Source organism: Pelophylax lessonae (assembly GCF_965119305.1).
Source record: "Pelophylax lessonae genome assembly, chromosome: 11".
Classification (NCBI taxonomy): domain Eukaryota; kingdom Metazoa; phylum Chordata; class Amphibia; order Anura; family Ranidae; genus Pelophylax; species Pelophylax lessonae.
This window is the reverse complement of record NC_138778.1, coordinates 28,422,804-28,445,555: the sequence shown is the minus strand read 5'-3', so window position 1 is coordinate 28,445,555 and position 22,752 is coordinate 28,422,804.

Genomic DNA, 22,752 nt, shown 5'->3' with positions numbered 1-22,752 from the left:
ACTTAAGTACCGAAATGCGGTATCTGTACTTTCCTAGAGTAGAATTTTTTTCTCCTACTTCTACTTTTACTTCACTACATTTTTTCGATGATTTCGATACTTCTACTCAAGTATTTTTTTTTTGTGCTGCATAGTTACTCGTTACTTTTAAAAAAATTACCACTGCCAGAACAGTAGATGGCAGGTTGCATAAAGCTCAAAAAAATGTGTATAATGTCATTTGTAAATCAGCGCATACGAAAATAAAGGCTGTGTATAATAAAAGCTGCTATACCAAATCTTTCCAATAAAAAGAAAATATGAAACAAACAAATAAATTGTGCTACAGCGCTTAAAGTGCATCAAGAAACTACTAACAAACACAACTTGGCTGTGCGAATAAAGTGCCTGTGCAATCGATATAATATCATCGTTGCCCCCAGTGCCCTGCCCACACTCTACACAGTATCAAAAATAAAGTGACATGAATGTGCTAAAGCCTAAATGCAGTGAAAATAATTATTCCCACAATGGAACAGTAAATTCAATTCATATAAAATATGACAATAAATCACAATAAAATAAGTTATGAAATAAGTTAGGTCAGGTGCGTGCAACAAGTTGAAGTGTGTAAACCTATCTATAACGAAAAGTCCATAAATTAATTCCAGTGTGCAAATCTAAAGTGTCACTTCACTTGTCAGATGCTTCCACCTCCTTCAGTGCTCGAGTGACCGACCAACACACTTAATGGTGGTGGCACTGGTGGATAGCGTCTGGGTGGCACTGTGGCACTGGCACTGACTGCACTGGTTCAAAAAGCCATATATATTTAATTATTTCAATTCTCAATCCCATAGGTCCTCTGCTCATAAGATATTAATAACTTAGGTGATGAACTTCTTGGCGGCCCTGGCAGGATGAAGGGGACACCCGCCACTTCTGGAGCCGAGCCGCTGTGATTCCCCAACATGTGACAAAGTGACAGCCAGGAGATCTAGTGACTAGTAGTGCTCAACAATACCGCTTTTATATATAAAAATGAAATAAAATATACTGACTCACAATTTAGTAGTAGTAGTAGGTAGCGTGTAGCAGTAGGCAGCACAACTCAATTCAATCAATCCCACAGCCTCGCTCGCGCCGCGGCCCGCGGAATCACTTTCATGATCATCAAGTTAAGACCGCACAGGAGGAGCCGTGCTGCCGTCTTCCCGCTCGAGGTCTCTGCCTCTAGACGTGTTGTGTGTCACTCAGACTCCACCCCTTAGGGCCCTTACTGAGAGGAGTTGTGACGCGGGAGCAGGACTCGGAGCATTTTCTTCGTTATCTCATCTTCTTCTCTATGAGGTGAGTGAGGTGGACCGTGGAGAGGGCCTAATCCTTGCCATGGCAAATGTGCCATTTGAGAATCAAATAATCAATATAAAATATTAATATATTATATACACACGGGTCATGGGTGGCTTTTTTGAACCAAGAAGAGTGAGACTGACGGCTATGATGATTATCCATGGACCATAAGTGTTGTGTTGGTGGTGCCTGTGCTTCCTGCGGCCTGCCTCTGCCTGTGCAGCTGTGCCTGCACTGCAGTGGCCATTGGCAGTGGCACTTGACTTGAGCAAAGCAAATGAGCACTACTAGTGTGAAGGACAGGTGGTGGAAGCATGTTCTGACAAGTTCTTATAATGAAAATAATATAGACAGCTTTTTGAACCAGTGCAGTGCCAGTGCTACTAAGGTGAGAGGCAGAGAGAGAGGCTATCCAGTCCACCACTTTACTTGAGCAGATCACAGAAGAAAGGTGGAAGCATCTGACAGCAAGTGACAAGCACTTCTTAGATTGCACACTGGAATTCAGTTATGGACTTTTCGTTATAAAGTTTAGTTTACACACTTAAACTTGCACCTAACTTATTCACAATCACAACTTATTTTATTGTGGTATTGTCATATATATTTTATATGAATTACATTTACATTGTGGGAATAATTTGCACTGCATTTAGCACAGACATGTCACTTTATTTTTGATACTGTGGACGATGATTTTGAATACAAGAAGAATATATATATATATATATAATTGCAGGCACTTTATTAGCATTTTTAGCACAGCAACTTTGTTAGTAGTTTTTGATGCATTTTTCACTAAGCTGAGATCCCCATTGAGATATTTAAAAATTGCTATCATGTCCCCCCTCAGGCGTCTCTTCTCCAGGGAGAATAAATCGAGCGATTGTAGACGCTCTTCATAATTAAGGTCCTCCAATCCCCTAATTAGTTTAGTTGCCCTTCTCTGGACTCTCTCCAGCTCCAACACATCCGTCCTGAGGACTGGCGACCAGAACTGGACAGAATACTCCAGATGTGGTCAGACCAGAGTTCTATAAAGTGGAAGGATTATAGACTTATCTCTGGAATACATCCCTTTCTTTATGCATGCTAATATACTGCTGGCTTTGGCAGCTGCCGCTTGACATTGCATGCTGTTGCCTAATCTATCATCAACCAAGACTCCCAGATCTTTCCATTTTTGATTCCCCCAAGGGTTCCCCTCCTAACGTGTATTGTGCTTTTATGTTTCTAGTCCCCAAGTGCAAAACCTTACACTTCTCCACGTTAAACCTCATTTGCCAAGTCGTTGCCCACTCCGTTATTTTGTTTCTGGGGGGCGTTCTGTATACGTTCTGTGTACAGAACACCTCTAGGTAACCATATTAGATTGCATTTTCAGAAAATCATAGCGGCTACAGATTGAAAAGGAAAGGTAATTTTTAATAACATTCAATTACAATATAATTTATGTTGCAATTCTATACACTATATTATTTTTTCTTTATTTGCTCATTTTTTCCCCACGAAAGTGGAGTTGCCTTTTAATTTCTTAACGTGTATTTGCAATTTTATTTCAATATTTCTTATGCGAATTTATGTTAAGATCCATAGGTATTCGTGAAATATACTTAGGGCTCCTATGAGCTGTACTGTATATTTCTATGTTGTGAATTGTATTGTTTTATACATTTCTATGAAGAAAATTTCAATAAAGATTTATATAAAAAAAAAGCGCAAAGGTGTGCGCCTAGTAGTGATCGACCGATATTGTTTTTTCGTTGCCGATACCGATATTTTGGCCATTGCATATCGGTGGCCGATATTTTCGTACATTTAAAAAAAAAATATTTTTTTATTTTTATCACTTGACAGCTGGTACTCCTGTGGCGGGATCTGGGGATCTAAAAGACCCCAAACCCCTCCTCTGCACTTAAAAGCATTCAAAACGCCATGTTTGGCTGTTTTGAATGCTGTCATTTTTTTTAATCTGGTGCCGAGTATGACATCACTGTCGGGTTTTTGTATGGAGACCCCATCAGAGTCGAATGCGGCTTTGATCGGGTCTTCGGCAGCCATGCAGGCTGGTTGCCCGGGTCTCCCGGTGGGACGGGGAGACCGGGTGAGCTGCGGAAGGTGGCGGGAGGGGGGGGGGTCGTCCCCTCCCTCTCCTTGTAATGACAGCCGAGTGGCTTCTTAGCCGCATCGGTTATCATTACAAAATAGCCGACCCTCGGCTAGGGACGCCGATACCAGGGTGATGCCTCTAGCTGCAGGGATCACTCCGTTACAAGCATTTTCCGAAATATTGGTAATATCGGCCACCAAGCCATTCCAATATATCGGGGAAAGTGAAGATCGCCCCTCGAAAATTCGGCTTTGCCGATAATTAGTCCATCTGAAATTTAAACATCCTTCAGGTGCACCTTTCATGCCAAATGGAAGGTCCACTTTTTTTTTTTGCAAACCCCCTGCCGCCTCAAAACAAATGGCTTTAAAAAGTCGGCTTTGCCCATAATCGGTCGATCACTAGCGCCTAGCCTACATTTCTGTCCCACTGATGTGCTTGGGTACCACTCTACAAGCATGCATCCCTTTCACACCTCATCCCCAGACTTCCCGTTGTAAATCGCTAATCTAAATTGGTTTGTGAAATTAAAAATCTAGCGCTTAATGGGACTTGATAGCATCATTACTCACAGCCAGAATCAAGACGGATCTTTTGATGAAAGGAAACTTTCGATATCTCCTCTAAAGGAGCGTGCACATGCAATGATGTAACCCTTTTACCATGGAGAGCCTGAGATCAAAAAAAAACATGGCAGCCCCTGGAGCGAATCACATAATTAGGAGACGACAGATCCGTACTGCTGGGGTAGGGGGGGAGGTCTGTGATACGCAGGAAATTATATTATCAACCATGATGATTTCCACTTTGTTTCATTGCTCTTGTCTCCCATCAAATTCCGGCTCGCTTCTCCTCTCCGCAGCGGCCCAGGTTGGACGGAACAGGGGCTGACGCAGCTGTTCATGGGAGTCTCATTTATTAATCGTGGCATCAGAGCGTCCTGTTCCCTGCTGCTAACACAACTATTCATACAACAAACAAGCTCTGTCTCAGAAGTGGGTCAGTTGTGTTAATCCTCAACCAGAGAGGCAGCGAGATAAATGCACCTGACACAGCCAGAGGACGGAGAGAGGGAGAGGGAAGTGACAGGATGCCTGGAAGAGGGACGCCATGGAATACTGGCAGGAGGAAGGGAAAAATTTTTTTGATTAAAGCTGAACTCCAGGATAAGCAAATATTGTCATTACAATACATGTGTATTCTTCAATGAATCTTGGTGTGCTTTGTGAATTTTTTCCAGATCTGTGCAGTAATCTAGTGCGAAACTGCCTTGAGTAAAGACCACACACGGCTGCTCTCTCTCCTTGTGCAGGGTGACTGGTCTTGTCTCCGCCCCCTCCTGTCGTTTTCTGCAGGCAGCCAGTAGTAGCTGGAGCTGCCAGGCCCCTCCCACAGTTCTGCTCTCTGCATAGCCGAAATACAGCACAGTGATAATGTCACTTGTAAAGGGGACTGGTGCACAAAACTGTATATTCCCTGTGGCTAATGAGGAATATATTCAAATCTAACATTTTGTGCCTGGAGATCAGCTTTAATGCTAAAATTCAGGTAGATTTAAAACACACACACACACACATATCGATATGACCATTCAGTCATCCATTTGATGCAATTAAAGTGATCCAAATGAACAAGAATTGTAAGACATAAGCTCAACACATATGTTACAATCTGATTGTAAAATCTCCTTAATCACTTCCCGCTCACGCTATAGCCGAAAGACGGTTACAGGGTGCGCTTACTTTGCCGGGAGGGTGTCTGATCGGGCCGTGATCACACTGCCCGTGGCACGCTCTGTGATCGTTGCGTCCTTAGGACACATCTAATCACAGATTGGGGTAATGAGCCAATCACAGCGGCCCTTTACCATGTAATCAGCTGTGTCCAATGACTGCTCATCACAATGTAAACACAAGCTGGCTATCACCATTTCTTTCCTCATGCTAACAGCATGAGGAGAGGAGAACTGATAAGCTGCTTGCGTGAAATGGATATCTACACTGATAATCAGTGTCCTGATTATCAGTGCAGTCCCAACAGTGCCCACCAGTGCTGCCAATCAGTGTTCATCAGAGCTGCCAATCAGTGTTCATCAGAGCTGCCTATCAGTGCTGCCTGAGTGCCGATCAGTGCCACATACCAGTGCCTATCAGTGCTGATCAGTTCCACATATCAGTGCCCATCAGTGCCGCCTATCAGTGCTGCCTATCAGTGCCCATCAGTGCTGCATACCAGTACCTATCAGTTCCACCTATCAGTGCCCGTCAGTGCTGCCTATCAGTGCCCATCAGTGCTGCCTATTAGTGCCCATCAGTGCCGCACACCAGTGCCTATCAGTGATGATCAGTTCCACCTATCATTGCCCATCAGTGCCACCTATCAGTGCCCATCAGTGCTGCCTATCATTGCCCATCAGTGCCACCTATCAGTGTCTCCTCATCAGTGCCCACCAGTGCCACCTCATCAGTGCCCATCAGTGCTGCCTACCAGTTCCTATCAGTGCTTAACAGTGCCGCCTTACAGTGCCTATCAGTGCTCATAAGTGCCGCCTATCGGTGCCCATTAGTGCCGCCTATCATTGTCTCCTCATCAGCACCCATCAGTTCCCCCTAATCAGTGCTCATCAGTGCAGCCTGTCAGTGCCCATTAGTGCAGCCTATCAGTACCCATCCATCATTGCAGCCTCATCAGCGCACATCAGCGAAGGAGAGAACATTTTTTTAAATCTTAAAACTATGGAAAAAAAAACAATTTCCAAAATTTTGAATTTTTTTTCTTTGTTTATAAAGGGTGATTAATTGCCAACAAAAGAAAGCTCTATCTCTGTAAAAAAAAATAATACAAAATGTCAGTGGGTACAGTGTTGCATGATTGCGCAATTCTCATTTAAAGTGTGACAGCGCTGAAAGCTGAAAATTGGCCTGGGCAGGAAGGGGGTAAAAGTGCCCGGTACGCAAGTGGCTAAAGTGATTGTAAATGCATTTTTAAAAAAAAACAAATAGGTTTATACTTAATTGCTCGGTGCAATGGAATTGCACAGAGCGGACCCAAACCTCCTCTTCTCGGGTCCCCTGCCGTCATTCCTGGCTCTTCCTCCCTGGTGAATGCTCCCCATAGAAAGCTGCTTTCTATGAGGGCCCTTGTGCGGGCTCGATCCTGAGCCACCCTGTCTGCATCTATGTTTGTTTATAGCGCAAATAATAAAAACTGTAGAGGTGACCAACTACCACCAAAAGAAAGCTCTATTTGATGAAAAAAATAGATTTTTATTTTTTATTTTTTTTTTATTGGGAATGTTTTTTAGCAGAAAATTAAAAATATTGTTTTTTTCAGAATTGTTGCTCTTTTTTTTTTTTTCATAGCGCAAAAAATATTTATAGCGCAAAAAATAAAAACCGCAGAGGTGATCAAATACCACGCAAAGAAAGTTCTATTTGTGGGGGAAAAGGACATCAATTTTATTTGGGTACAGCTTCGCACGACCGCACAAGTGTCAGGTAAAGTAACGCAGTGCCGAATCGCAAAAAATGGCCTGGTCATTAAGGGGGTAAAACCTTCTGGTCCAGAAGTGGTTAAGTACCTGAATGGGATTTGTTATCAGCTTCTTGCAATCACCTGTACAGCACAACCGGGAGAGGAAGAAGCGCCACAAAGAGCCAGCCCGGTGTGCTGCAGTGGTTATGTGCTAACAAGGGACATATTGATAGGAATAGACAGCAGAGAAAGGCCCCTTTCACACGAGCGGTCCAATCGGGTCCGCCCCCATTTTTTTAGGCGGCCCAGATCGGACCCTCCATTTTCTTCTATGGAGTGTCATATGTAAACTGACTTGTGTCCGTTTACACCCGCCTACGTCCAATCCAATCCAGAAAAAACAAACAGAAGGGGATCCGTCCTCCTCCATCTGATTGGATCAGATCGGACGGAAGTCTGGTGTCCGTGTACATCCGGGTGCCCATAAAGGAGAGCGGGCGGACAGTTCCCCTGCTGAGAAAAACTGATCCAGGCCTGTGTGAAAGGGGCAAAACAGGACAGTTGCTTCTCCTTTCTCTGCCCAGTCACAGGCTTGGGGAGGGGCAGGACCTATAAGCTTTACTGAACTGCAGTATTGAAAAAAATCAGTCCTCCTGCCCTACCAGACAGGGCTGTGCTGTGTCAATCCAAAACCAGATGAAAGAGCCCAAAATCATTGAAATTGTTGGTAAAATAAGTCATACAAACACAGTCAACGTGTTAAATGGGCAATACAACTCCATAAAACGCGTTGGCTAGTTTTACTGACTATTTTTTTACCAAAAAAAAAATTCTAAATATATTTTCAGGCATCCCAACCTGCAAAAACTAATTTCAGGGAGGTGGCAAACTCATTTCAGGGAGGTGGTTACTGCTGGCGGTTACTGCTGGCGGTTACTGCTGGCGGTTACTTATGGTGGTTACTCCTGGCGGGTAATGCTGGTGGGTACTGCTGGCGATTACTGCTGGCAGTTACTGCTGGTGGTTACTGCTGGCGGTTACTGCTGGTGGTTACTGCTGGCGGTTACTGCTGGTGGTTACTGCTGGCGGTTACTGCTGGCGGTTACTTATGGTGGTTACTCCTGGCGGGTAATGCTGGTGGGTACTGCTGGCGATTACTGCTGGCAGTTACTGCTGGTGGTTACTGCTGGCGGTTACTGCTGGTGGTTACTGCTGGCGGTTACTGCTGGCGGTTACTTATGGTGGTTACTCCTGGCGGGTAATGCTGGTGGGTACTGCTGGCGATTACTGCTGGCAGTTACTGCTGGCGGTTACTGCTGGCGGTTACTGCTGGTGGTTACTGCTGGTGGTTACTGCTGGCGGTTACAGCTGGTGGTTACTGCTGGCGGTTACTGCTGGTGGTTACTGCTGGTGGGTAATGCTGGCAAATCACATGCACCCTCCCAAGAAAGCCTGAAGGAGGAGTTTTCATTCTACTCTGACTGTCCTATGAGGCTGCAGGACCTCTGACCCTCTGTCTGGACAGTGCTAATTGGCCCTGTGCCAATCACATGCACCCTCCCAAGAAAAACAAAAAAAAAACTCCCTAGCACTACACACCAAACTGAGCATGTGCAGGTTGACTCCACTAACTCTTTCTTATCAGGAAATAGATTGGGGACAGTGGAACAAGGGGAGGATCAGAGAAGACACGATCAAACAGCATGCTTTACTGCATATACAGACTGATGATTTTACTGTTGTGGGTTTAGTAACACTTTGAGGTCATCATAACATTGGGACCAGCTTGATTTCTTGATTAGATAGACGCAGAGATAAAGCAAGCTGGAAATTGGTGACAACCAAATAACATGAGCAGAGTGCGCAAGAAGCAGAAGGGGAACCATATGGAGACTGGAGAATGAACATCTTCAGAAAAAAACAAAACAAATGAGCCCAATGATGACTGGAGGACGAGCGTTTCGGGACAGGCGAGCTGCTCCATGGCTGGGAAAATCAGATTGGATTTTGGGAACATAGAGAAGAAGGGAGGGAGGAGAGAACAACGAGATTGGGACTAAAATTAGATCTAATATGAAGAATAGGATGAGGAATAAGAAAGGACAGCTAAACACATATCATCCATCACTAGTCACCGGCACTGGGTTGCCGTACGTAAGACAACGTGAGAACCCCGGGAAGAGCTGGGAACTGGGAACTGAGCGTGACTCCATTCATAAAACTCTCTGGGATCATCTCCAGCAGCAACTTCCACCTAGGTCATCCCTCACTGCTACTAACGGCAATAGGCAACAGGTTCCCGGGAGAGGGGGGGGCCCAGCGAATAGAGGGGTGTACATCGACATGTAGTCACCGCTGTAATTACTGCTGCAACAATCTATTTACCTGACAGAGCGCGCTGGGCAGGAGCGAGAAGCCGCAGAGGCAGCTGCTGGGATAAAGGAAAGTAGGACAGCGGAATCCGGCACATGGAAGACATCAGATGGAGTTCTCGAGACAAATAGAGTGTGACAAAGAAGAGATACTGGGGGGAAAATGAAGATGCAGAGCTCGTGTCTTAAATGAGGAATGAAGGCTAGGGATAAGATATGGAGAAAAATGGAGAAATATTACAGAGGACTTTATAAGCCGGTATGAATAAATTCCTAAATTGTATATACAGCAACAGTATCATATATATATAAAAACTCTACCTTTTATCACTAAAAAACAGTAAAAATCTTTAAAACTTCATTCTTTATATGACATCACATGGGAGTAAGTCACACATGTGAAAGTCACATGGTTTTTCTCTTGACCAGAATTCTTATATGGTGCCGCATCCCTTAGACATATGCAAATTGGAAAATTCCCCTTGATTGGGACTTTTTAGGCACAAAAACTAAATTTATAAATGATACAATTTTTTTTATTGAACATATACCAAAATACAGTTTAAAAAGTTTTTTGCAAGCAATAATCAAAATCACACAATCAGACCATGTATTACAGAAACCAAAACCCAACGCGTTTCGAAGATTTGACTCTTCTTCCTCAGGGGTGGTTCTGAAAAAATAATATTTTCACAAGCAAGTCTCAAGTCTTAACCTTCAAGTCTCAAGCAAGTCCCAAGTTACTGTCACGAAAAGCAAGCAAGTCAAGTCGAGTCCCTGCTAGAAGTCAAGCAAGTCAAGTCAAGTCATTTATTTTGGTCAAGTCACAAATCAAGTCAAAATACTGATCTACCCCAATTTTCACCTTTAACCACTTAAGCCCCGGAAGATTTTACCCCCTTCCTGACCAGGGCCTATTTTGCGATTCGGCACTGCGTGACTTTAACAGACAATTGCGCGGTCGTGCCACGCTGTACCTAAACGAATTTGACGTCCTTTTTTTCCCACAAACTGAGCTTTATTTTGGTGGTATTTGATCACCTGTGCGATTTTTTGATCATGCGCTATAAACAAAAAAAGAGCGTCAATTTTGCAAAAATAACAATATTTTTCACATTTTTTTATATGAAATTCCCCAAAAAGAAATGTAAAAATCAAAATGTTTTAACATTTTAGGCCAATTTGTTTTCTGCTACATATGTTTGGTAAAAAAATCGCAAAAAGCGTATTTTGATTGGTTTGCGCAAAAGTTATTGCGTTTACTAACTAAGGGAAAGATTTTTGTCATTTTTATTGTTTTTTTTTAACATGTAAGGGCCGGGATCTGTGATTTTTGTTTGCGGTACTGCGACATTGCGGCGGACCCTTGACTGTCATTTTTGACACTTTTGGGGTTACCAGTGACATTACTACAGTAATCAGTGCTATACATATGCACTGTTACTGTAAAAATGACACTGGCAGGGAAGGGGTTAACTTTATTAGAGAAGGAGGGGTTAAGTGTGTCCCTAGGGGCGTGCTTCTAACTGTGATTGGATGTGGCTGTTTGTGTAACAGCAGAGATCTACGATCCTGCATAGCAGGACCGTATGATCTCTGCACTTACACAGGGGAGAATGACAGGCGGCTTTGTTTACATTAGCCGCCTGCCTTTCTCCCTTCACAGCGGACGATCGCGAGTGACCGGCAGACATTGGGTCCGCTGGTCACACGCGGGGGGGGGAGCCGCGAACGAGCGGGGGGCGGGAGTGCGCCTCCGGCGGCGCGTGCTTGCCCCCTAGAGCCTCACAGGCTAGCGACGTACCCCTACATCACTTTGCCTGTGAGGGGCTGACTGCCGCAGTAAATATACTGACGGCAGTCGGCAAGTGGTTAAATCAGTTAAAAGTCAGTGGTGAGGAAAGGTTTTGTGTTATTTTCAACATTACCATAACTGCTTTAAGTGCTTTTTTCTTGGCATATTAAAGAAACACTTTGAATGCCCAAACAGCTCAAAATCCTTTGTCTGGTCATGTTTCAACACCACAGTCACTAAAAACATGTTAAGTATTTCCATTGTTAAACAGCCAGTGTCCTAAAAATCAGAACACACTGAGGTGTTTTAAGTGACTGTGGTGTCAGGAACATAACAGGCACATTAATTTTGCTTTAACACATCTTGAGAGAATGCATATATTTAATAACGTAAAAAAGTAAAGTCATTTTGAGTCAAATGTCTCAAGTTAAAGTCAAGTCTCAAGTCATGAATACCAAGTCAAAGTCAAGTCGAGTCTTTTATTAATTTTAGTCAAGCAAGTCTCAAGTCCTCAAACTGGTGACTTAAGTCTGACTCAAGTCATGTGACTCAAGTCCCCACTTCTGATTAACATATCTCATTCCCACATTCATCCCCGGGGTACTTTTGGGTCTCACCAGGGTCTGGTGAAGGGTCTCTCTTGGTGGAATTTGTTTTCAGGGTGAACCTCTTCCTATTGTCCTGCAAGTACCATTTAACCACTTTTGGACCAAAAGGATTTGCCCCCTTAACCACTTGCCGACCGCCGTCAGTATATTTACTGCGGCAGTCTGGCGCTCCTGGGCGAACCGACGTAGTACTACGTCACTCGCCCAGGAGCCTGTAGGGGGCGAGCGCGCGCTGCCGGAGGCACGCTCCTGTCAGGGAATCCCTGTGAGACGTCTGGGGCGTCGCCGTGCACAGGCTATTCCCAGAAGAATGACTAATGGGCGTGGTGCCAGACAGGCTATTTAAAGGAAGTTCATTCCTGTTTCCTGTGCTGACTGATCTTCAGCTGTTTCCTGTGACCTGATGATACCTGTATGCTTCCCTGTTGCTGACCTGGCTTGTTCTGAACTTGGACTTGGATTCTGCTTCTGCTTCTCTGCTAAACCTGACCCGGCTCCGTCCCTGACTTTGGCTCTGCTTACGATTTGGTACCCTGCTGCACCGCCTGTTGATGACCCTGGCTTTCCTACTACTCTGACTCAGTCTCTCAGAACTACCCGAGTGCTTGCCTGGCTATCTGCTGCACATGTTCCATACAGCATTGCATGTTCCAGTTTCCAGGATCCGGACAAGCAGCCTATCCTGATCCATCAACAACCACAGGCACTCGTGTCCCTCCTGGCCTTTGACACCCTCTGTCTCACCTTCAGTGGGGTCTGGGCCGGAGATATAAGAGAGGCCGACCTCGTCAACTCAGACTCCTCCCAGGTACGTGACAGTATCAGTCAGCCAACTATGGAGTCTGAAAGGGAGGTCTCTCCACTGGAGAACGTTTGCCGATCGATCTCTGCACTATCCCACATGGTACAAAGCCTGCAAGGAAAATTGGATTGCATCGAAGATCAATTATCGGCCCGCAAAAATGACTCTTCTCTGACGGAGCCCAGCACATCCTGTGCGGCGGATTTCCACCTGGAACCTCGGGTTTCCATTCCTGAACGTTTTTCTGGAAATCGAAGAAAATTTCGGACTTTTCGTAATTCTTGTGAACTATACTTTTTCCTGTTGCCTCGAACCTTCTCTTCACAAGATACCAAGGTGGGGTTCATTATCTCGCTCCTTCGGGATGAGCCCCAATCCTGGGCTTTCCATCTTCGGGAACAACACGATCCAGCCTTGACAACCATGGACTCTTTTTTTTCTGCCATGTCCCAGCTATACGCAGATCCTTTTTGTCATCGGACTGCTGAATCAAAGCTTAGCAAGTTAAAGCAAGGCCTAAGGCCTGTGGAGGATTATGTGACAGATTTCCGTGTATGGAGTGCCGATACTCTGTGGAACCATTCGGCCCTCCATCATCAGTTCCGTCTTGGTTTGTGTGATGCCCTAAAGGATGAACTTGCCAGGGTGGGGGTACCAACGGCCTTAGAAGACCTGGTGAACCTTGTAATCCAGATTGACCGGAGGCTACGTGAGAGGCAAGCTGAAAGAACTAACAAGGCTCCTTTGGTCCGCCCGGAGTTTGGGGCTAATACTCCTCTCATTACCGTTAACCCCCCAGAGGTACCTCACTACCCTTCACGAAAGAGTTTCCAGAGATCCCCTCTGTCCACATCAGAATGTCTTCGACGCTATCGCTCCAATCTCTGCCTCTACTGTGGCGATGCCGGTCACCACATTCAGACTTGTCCTGTGAGGCCTTGCAGAACCTCCTCTAACTGGATTTCTATGATGCATCCACCCGGGACTAATCAAACACATCTCACCTTGCTTTGCCATCTGAAACTTCCTGAAAAGACTATCTCTGTTCCTGCTATTATAGACTCTGGGGCCTGTAGCTGTTTTGTGGATGTGACATTTGCAGCCCAACACAATCTACCTCTCTGTACCAAGAAACAAGGGTTTGTTGTTCACCTGGCTGATGGCTCTGGTATCAAGTCTGGTCCAGTGACACAAGAGACGGCTCCAATTTTCTGCTCTTCCTCCTCTGGTCATCAAGAATTCCTTTGCCTGGACGTTATAACATCACCCATGTTTCCTGTCATTCTTGGTATACCCTGGCTGAAGGCCCATAACCCTAGCATCAATTGGCTCACGGGTGAGATTTCCTTCTCTTCTCCCTACTGCCGGGCACACTGTGTTGCTGAGGAGTCTCTTACTGTTACCTCTCTCCTTGGTATCCACCCGGACCCCGAAGTCTTGAAACTGGTACCCACAGTTTACCACGAATACCTGGATGTTTTCAATAAAAAGAGCGCTGATTCTCTTCCTCCCCATCGTACATACGATTGCCCCATTGAACTGTTGCCAGGGGCTGAAATACCTTTTGGCCGGATCTACCCTCTCTCTGAGCTCGAATTAGAGAATCTCCGTAACTACATTAATGAAAGCCTGGAAAAAGGATTCATCCGACCCTCCACTTCACCCGCAGGAGCGGGCATATTCTTTGTTGAGAAAAAGGACCATACCCTTAGGCCCTGTGTGGATTATCGCGATCTCAATAAGATAACTGTCAAGAATCGTTATCCTCTTCCCCTAATTCCCGAACTTTTCCAGAGGTTACGAGGGGCACAGGTGTTCTCCAAACTTGATTTGAGGGGTGCCTACAACCTAGTCAGAATTCGTGAAGGAGACGAATGGAAAACCGCGTTTCGAACGCGCTTTGGGCATTTCGAATATCTGGTCATGCCATTCGGTCTTTGTAATGCCCCAGCCACATTCCAACATCTTGTTAATGATATATTTCGGGACTATCTTGATTTGTTTATCATTGTATACTTGGATGATATCCTTGTATTTTCCAGTTCTCTCGACCTACACAGAAACCATGTAAAGAAGGTACTGGACAGACTTCGCCAACACCGTCTTTACGCAAAAGCGGAGAAATGTGAGTTCGAAAAACAGGTTATCCAATTTCTGGGACTCATTATCTCTGCGGATGGCATTGCTATGGACCCGCAAAAGGTATCTGCCGTACTGGAATGGCCTGCCCCCGAGGACAAGAAAGCAGTACAGCGCTTTGTGGGCTTCGCTAATTTTTACAGGAAGTTTATAAAGAACTTTTCTGGCATCATATCCCCCATCACCCAGCTGACCAAACAGTTTACCCCATTCAAATGGACTCCAGAGGCTCAAGCCGCCTTTGAACTATTAAAGACTCTGTTTACTTCCGCTCCCATTTTAAAACACCCAGATCCCGCTTTAGCCTATGTACTTGAAGTGGATGCCTCTGAAAATGCGGTCGGGGCTATACTATCCCAACGACAAGGAGCCAAGTCCCTACTCTACCCTATTGCCTTTTTCTCCAGAAAATTAAGCTCCTCTGAGAGGAACTATGACGTAGGAGATCGTGAACTGTTAGCCATAAAGGCTGCCCTGGAGGAATGGCGCTACCTACTGGAGGGGGCTGCACACCCTATCCTTATTTTTACAGACCATAAGAACTTAGAATATTTAAGAACTGCGAAAAGATTAAGACCTCGACAGGCAAGATGGGCACTTTTCTTCTCTCGATTTGTGTTCCATATAACTTTTCGTCCGGGCTCTAAGAATTGCAAACCTGATGCCCTTTCTCGCATGTTTCCTGAACCAGCTCCACCTCCTGAACCTGACACCATTTTGCCAGCTAAGAATTTCCTACTCTTGCAAACAGACTTGATGTCACAGATCAAGGGGACAGTTGCAAACTCCCCACCTCCTCTGAACTTGCATCTCCAGCAGAGGGATGGACTTTATTTCCACAAGGAACAAATTTTTATTCCCGAACAACTGAGGGTCACCATTCTTAAGAAGTGTCATGATCATCTTCTGGCTGGACACTTTGGTATCCATAAAACCTCTGATTTGGTCTCCCGTTCCTTTTGGTGGCCAGATTGGTTAAAGGACTGTAAAAACTATGTCAGATCCTGCTCTGTGTGTCTCAGAAACAAGTCTGATCGGGCCAAGACCTGGGGCCTGTTGGAATCCCTCCCCGTACCTGAAAAACCATGGAGTATGATCTCTATGGACTTTATTGTGGAACTTCCTCCATCTGAAGGGTTTACAACTATCTTTGTCGTAGTTGATCGTCTTTCCAAGATGGCACACTTTATACCTCTGAAAGGAACTCCCTCTGCCTCCGAAACTGCCTCCACGTTTATCAAAGAAGTGGTGAGATTGCATGGCATTCCAGCCAGCATTGTCTCTGATCGTGGGGTGCAGTTCACTTCCAAGTTTTGGAAAGCTTTATGTGAAGCATTAAACATTGAACTTTGTTTGTCTTCTGCCTACCACCCACAAACAAACGGACAGACCGAGAGGACAAACCAAACTCTTGAACAATATTTAAGGTGCTTCTCTTCTTTTTCTCAAGACGACTGGGTGTTACTCCTCCCTTTAGCGGAATTTGCTTATAATAACTCCGTTCATTCCGCCACCAAGCAGTCTCCTTTCTATGCCAATTATGGATATCACCCGTCCTTCCTACCTGAGTTACCTATGGAATCTGCTGTACCAGCTGTACAAGAAAGACTAAATTTTCTTAATGCCAACAGTCAGCTTTTGCGGGAAACCATTTTGAAGGCACAGGCTGGTAATAAAAAATTTTTTGATAGAAGAAGGAGAGGGAATTTGAATTTAAAACCGGGGGATAAGGTCTGGCTATCTACAGCAAACCTGAGATTAAAGTGTCCCTCAAAAAAGCTTGGCCCAAGATACCTAGGTCCATTTTCTATCAGGAAGAAGATCAATTCTGTGGCATTCGAATTAATCTTACCAGGTAATCTGAAGATCCATCCCGTGTTCCACGTTTCTTTACTGAAGTCAGCCGTTCCCAACCCCTTCCCAGATCGTGGATCTGAAGTTCCTGCTCCCCTTTTGATCGAAGGTAATGAAGAATTTGAGGTGGAGTCTATTCTGGACTGTAGAAGAAGGGGTGGTCGAACACAGCTTCTTATCAAGTGGAAGGGCTATGGCCCTGAGGATAATTCCTGGGAACCTGCTTCAAACGTCCATGCTCCTCGATTGTTACGAGCCTACCTTCTACAACATCCGGAAAAACGGTCTATGTTGGGCATCCGGAGGCTGCCCTTAAGGGGGGGGCAATGTCAGGGAATCCCTGTGAGACGTCTGGGGCGTCGCCGTGCACAGGCTATTCCCAGAAGAATGACTAATGGGGGTGGTGCCAGACAGGCTATTTAAAGGAAGTTCATTCCTGTTTCCTGTGCTGACTGATCTTCAGCTGTTTCCTGTGACCTGATGATACCTGTATGCTTCCCTGTTGCTGACCTGGCTTGTTCTGAACTTGGACTTGAATTCTGCTTCTGCTTCTCTGCTAAACCTGACCCGGCTCCGTCCCTGACTTTGGCTCTGCTTACGATTTGGTACCCTGCTGCACCGCCTGTTGATGACCCTGGCTTTCCTACTACTCTGACTCTGTCTCTCAGAACTACCCGAGTGCTTGCCTGGCTATCTGCTGCACATGTTCCATACAGCATTGCATGTTCCAGTTTCCAGGATCCGGACAAGCAGCCTATCCTGATCCATCAACAACCACAGGCACTCGTGTCCCTCCTGGCCTTTGACACCCTCTGTCTCACCTTCAGTGGGGTCTGGGCCAGAGATATAAGAGAGGCCGACCTCATCAACTCAGACTCCTCCCAGGTACGTGACAGCTCCCGCCCCCGCTCGTTCACGGGCATCCCCACACGTGTGACTGGCGGCTCCGATGTCCGCCGGCCACTCGCGATCTCCCTCTGGAGAGGGAGAAAGTCAGACGGCTGATGTAAACAAAGCTGCCTGTCAATCTCCCTGGTGTAACAGCAGAGACCATACGATCCTGCTATGTAGGATCGTATGTCTCTGTGGTTACATCATTAGCCACGCCCCCCACAGTTAGAATCACGCCCCTAGGGATACATTTAACCCACTGATCACCAATAAAGTTAACCCCTTCCCTGCCAGTGTCATTTTTACAGTAACAGTGCATATGTATAGCACTGATTACTGTAGTAATGTCACTTGTACTCCCAAAAATGTCAGTCAGGGGTCCGATCTGTCGGCCGCAATGTCGCAGTCCCGCAAACAATTGCAGATCGCCGCCATTACTCGTTAAAAAAACAATAAAAATGACATAAATCGTTCCCGTAGTTATTAAACGTAATAACTTTTGCGCAAACCAATCAAAATACGCTTATTGCAATTTTTTTTACCAAAAATATGTAGCAGAATACAAATTGGCCTAAAATGTTAAAAAATTTAGATTTTTACATTTTTTGGGGGGAATTTCATATAAAAAAATGTGAAAAATATTATTTTTTCAAAATTGGCACTCTTTTTTTGTTTATAGCGCAAAAAATAAAAATCGCACTGGTAATCAAATACCACCAAAAGAAAGCTCTATTTGTGGGAAAAAAGGACATCAGTTTTGTTTAGGTACAGCATCGCATGACTGCGCAATTGTCCATTAAAGTCACGCAGTGCTGAATCGCAAAATAGGCCCTGGTCTTTGAGCAGCCAAATATTCCGGGGCTTAAGTGGTTAAAGTGGAGTTCCGACCTATTTTGCAACTTTAGTGATCCCTGGAGTGCTCGCTATGCTGATCAACAATTGGGCATTTACAATTTTTTTCGGGGGTCCCTTACCTTATTTTCAGGGCATTTTTGATTGTACTTCCTCCTTCTCCCCCCCTCTGTGGCCGCGGCCACCGACATCATTTCCGCCTTTGCATTGCATCCTGGGAGCTGTTTGTCATCACTCCCAGGAGGCTGGAATCAGGAAGAACTCCCAGAACACTCCCTGGAATCAGGAAGAAGGACACAGCAGATTAAACTGTGGCTTCAGATGCCCACGTCTAAGATGGCCGCTCCCAGACAGCGTTTTTAAAAGTAAGATTTTGACTAAAATCCAATACTGTACACCTTTTAAGTATGAGAATAGCGGTTCTGTAAAGGGCGATGGATTAGTATTATAGGGGTATTTTTAGTTAAAAAGGTATTTGAGGCCGGAACCCTGCTTTAATGACCAGGCCATATTTTGCGATTCGGCACTGCGTTACTTTAACGAAAAAATTGCACGGTTGTATGACGCTGTACTTAAATAAAATTGATGTCCTTTTTTTTCCCCACAAACAGAGCTTTCTTTTGGTGGTATTTGATCACCTGTGCGATTTTTCTTTTTTGCACTATAAACATAAAAAGAGCGACATTTCTGAAAAAAAAAAAACAATATTTTTCACATTCTGCTATATCACATTCCCAAAAAAAAATAATAATTTAAAAATCCAAATTTTTTAACATTTTAGGCCAATTTGTTTTCTGCTACAAAATCGCAATAAGCGTGTGTTGATTGGTTTGCGCAAAAGTTATCGCGTCTACTAACTACGGGAAAGATTTGTCATTTTTATTGGGTTTTTTTTACTAGTAATGGTGGCAATCTGCGATTTTTTGCAGGACTGTGACATTGCGGCGGACAGATTGGACCCCTAACTGACATTTTTGACACTTTTGGGGGGACCAGTGATATTACTACAGTAATCAGTGCTAAAAATATGCACTGTTACTGTAATAATGACACTGTCAGGGAAGGGGTTAACATTGTGGGTGATCAAGGGGTTAAATGTGTACCTAGGGGCGTTTTTCTAACTGTGGGGGCGTGGCTTGTGAAATGATCACAGAGATATGTGTTCCTATATAGAAGGATCACAGGCACTCTGTGATCATTCCAGGGAGAAGAACGGTCAGCTGTGTTTACATCAGCCGACCGTTCTTCTCTCTCAGCAGGGAACGATCGCAGGTGTCAGAAGGCTATTGGAGCTGCCTGCCCCATGCATCGGATTTCCCGCTGACGAGCGGGGGAGGGACGCCGGTACCGGGGTGATACCTCTAGCTGCAGGCATCACTGTACCGGACATGCACTTTCCCGAAATATCGGCAATATTGGTCACCTTGGTGTCCAATTCCAATATATCGGGGAAAGTGCATATCGGCCCCCGAAACATCGGCTTTGCCGATAATCGGTCGATCCCTAATATTAACTAACTTGTAGAAATTACAAGGTAATACGTATATTTCTGGTTAACAAAATGTAATGTATTCCCACCAAAAGAAAATAAAAAAGGTGGGGGGGGGGGGGTGTAAGGATTTCTACATTTCCTGGTGCTGCCAATTTCCTATTTTCAACTAAAATTTCAGCCTTTAGGGATAGAATAATCCAACTGTGTACAATGGGGTTACCTGATTGTTTCAGAGGATGTGGAGACTCTGCAGACTTTATACATTGCTTTTGGTCCTGCCCGGTAATCCAAACGTTATAGTCTGAAGTTGACTCTTTTATCTCCACTGTCTTGGGTTTGCCCAATATTCTCCATCCTAAAAATTGTATATTGGGTACTTTTGGAGACTTAACCGCCTCCAAATATGTTAACCACTTGCCGACTGCCGCACGACTATATACAGCGGCAGTCAGCCCCTCACAGGCAAAGTGACGTAGGGGTACGTCACTAGCCTGTGAGGCTCTAGGGAGCGAGCGAGCGCGCGCCGCCGGAGGCACGCTCCCGTTCGCTCACGGACCACCCCCCCCCCAGCGCGCGCGAGTGACCGGCGGACTCGCGATCGTCTGTTACACCGGGAGAAAGGCAGGCGGCTAATGTAAACAAAGCCGCCTGTCATTCTCCCCTGTGTAACAGCAGAGATCATACGGTCCTGCTATGTAGGACCATAGATCTCTGCTGTTACATCACAAGCCACATCCAATCACAGTTAGAAGCACGCCCCTAGGGACACACTTAACCCCTCCTTCTCCAATAAAGTTAACCCCTTCCCTGCCAGTGTCATTTTTACAGTAACAGTGCATATGTATAGCACTGATTACTGTAGTAATGTCACTGGTACCCCCAAAAGTGTCAAAAATGTCAGTCAATGGTCAGATCTGTCAGCCGCAATGTCGCAGTCCCGCAAAAAAAAAAAACGCAGATCGCTGCCTTTACTCGTGAAAAAAAAACAATAAAAATGGCAAAAATCTTTCCCTTAGTAAACGCAATAACTTTTGCGCAAACCAATCAAAATTCGCTTTTTGCGATTTTTTTACCAAACATATGTAACAGAAAACAAATTGGCCTAAAATGTTAAAAAATTTTGATTTTTACATTTTTTTGGGGGGGAATTTCATATAAAAAAATGGGAAAAATATTGTTATTTTTGCAAAATTGTCGCCCTTTTTTTTGTTTATAGCGCATGATCAAAAAATTACACAGGTGATCAAATACCACCAAAAGAAAGCTCTGTTTGTGGGAAAAAAAGGACATCAATTTGATTTGGGTACAGCGTCGCACGACCGCGTAATTGTCCGTTAAAGTCACGAATCGCAAAATTGGCCCTGGTCAGGAAGGGGGTAAAATCTTCCGGGGCTTAAGTGGTTAAACGATTGTTATGTATTTTGCATTCTTTCGCTAAGAAAACAATACTTTTATCCCGGAAGGGATTGTGACGCCCTGCATTAAACTGAATAATGCTAGCCTCCCTTCATACAAACTTATTTTTGAAATAAGAAAGAAGCCAATTTTTTGATAAACTCTGGGGTAAATGGGTGTCTATCCCGCTTATACTGACCTGTCTGGATCCAGGATATTAGCATTTACTCTAAGTCAAAGGTCTCCACACTGCGACCCGGGGGCCAGATGTGGCCCTTTGCTTGCCTTTATCTGGCCCCTGGGGCACTATTTCTCCCACTGATATGAGACACTATTCTGCCTTCTGACGCCAACAATGAGGCCCCATTCCTCTCCCTGACACCAAAAATGGAGCACTATTCCTCCCTATGATACCAACCATGGGGCACTATTCCTCCCCATAATACCAAATGTGGCAATGTTTACTTATGCCACAAACATTTTCGCTCTAACTGGCCACAGTCCAGCCCTCCTAAAGTATGACGGACATTGTTGCATTGTTTCTTTTTCTTGAGAAACTCACTATTTTCATCCATTCCGTCTACTACCGTGATGGAATGGATGGATTAATATAAGACTGGGTCTTATATTAATTTTGGCTACAAAAAACACACTAGGGCTTATTTTCAGAGGATGTCTTCATTACGGTATGTACAATGATGATCCTAATAAAACAATAAAATATCCTGATCCTTTAAAGCCTGATAGACAGCACAGTGGTTGTGTTGGGTCATTTAGCCCTCTCTATGTTCTAAAAACCTGGAATAAAACAAAAGAATGTTGAAAAAAAGTTCTCTCCCCCGTCAGCTCAGGAGTCAGCATTATGACATTCTGTAAAAAAATTAACTCTGGATAGTCATTGTAAAATGATGCAATCGATTTTATAAAAAGATTATGTAATGTGCAGTGTGTCTCCTTTTTGTAACTTTATTGTGAACTTATTTACAGTGCCACTGGGCGCTCACGTGACCCTCCGGAGCTCTACTTTCCCTCTTCGAATACTGCAGAGGGAGGGGCTGAGATCTAGGATTTTACTAGGGCTTATTTTTCGGGGTAGGGCTTATATTGCAGCCATCCCTGAAAATCATGCTAGGTCTTATTTTCGGGGTAGGGCTTATTTTCAGGGAAACAGGGTAGTTGTCAGCCAGTGAGACACAGGAGGCAACATATGTATGTTTTTCATGTTTTATTGTTTTGTATAATTTTGTATGCGACTTTTACAAATTAATAAAAATATATATTTAAAAAAAAAAAAATGCTGTCCCTTTATTTTAAGAACTGATGCTTTCATAGGCCAACAAGGCTTCCTTTTGAGCCTGAGAGATGAATATACTTTTTGGTCAACTTTACCAAGTAATGTGGTTGTGGTTCCTTTGATTGATTGCATATACAAGCTGGAGCAGATTAACCTTCCTAGCGGTATTCCCGAGTGTGACTCGGGGTAAGATTTTAGTGCCAAAATCGGTAACCCCGAGTCACACTCGGGGTAGCGCTAGGAAGATCGCTGGATGCTGGAGGAGGTTTTACTTACCTTTTCTCCAGGATCCAGCGAAGACTGCGAGCGGTGTGCGGCGGCGGAGCTCTCTCCCGATCGTCT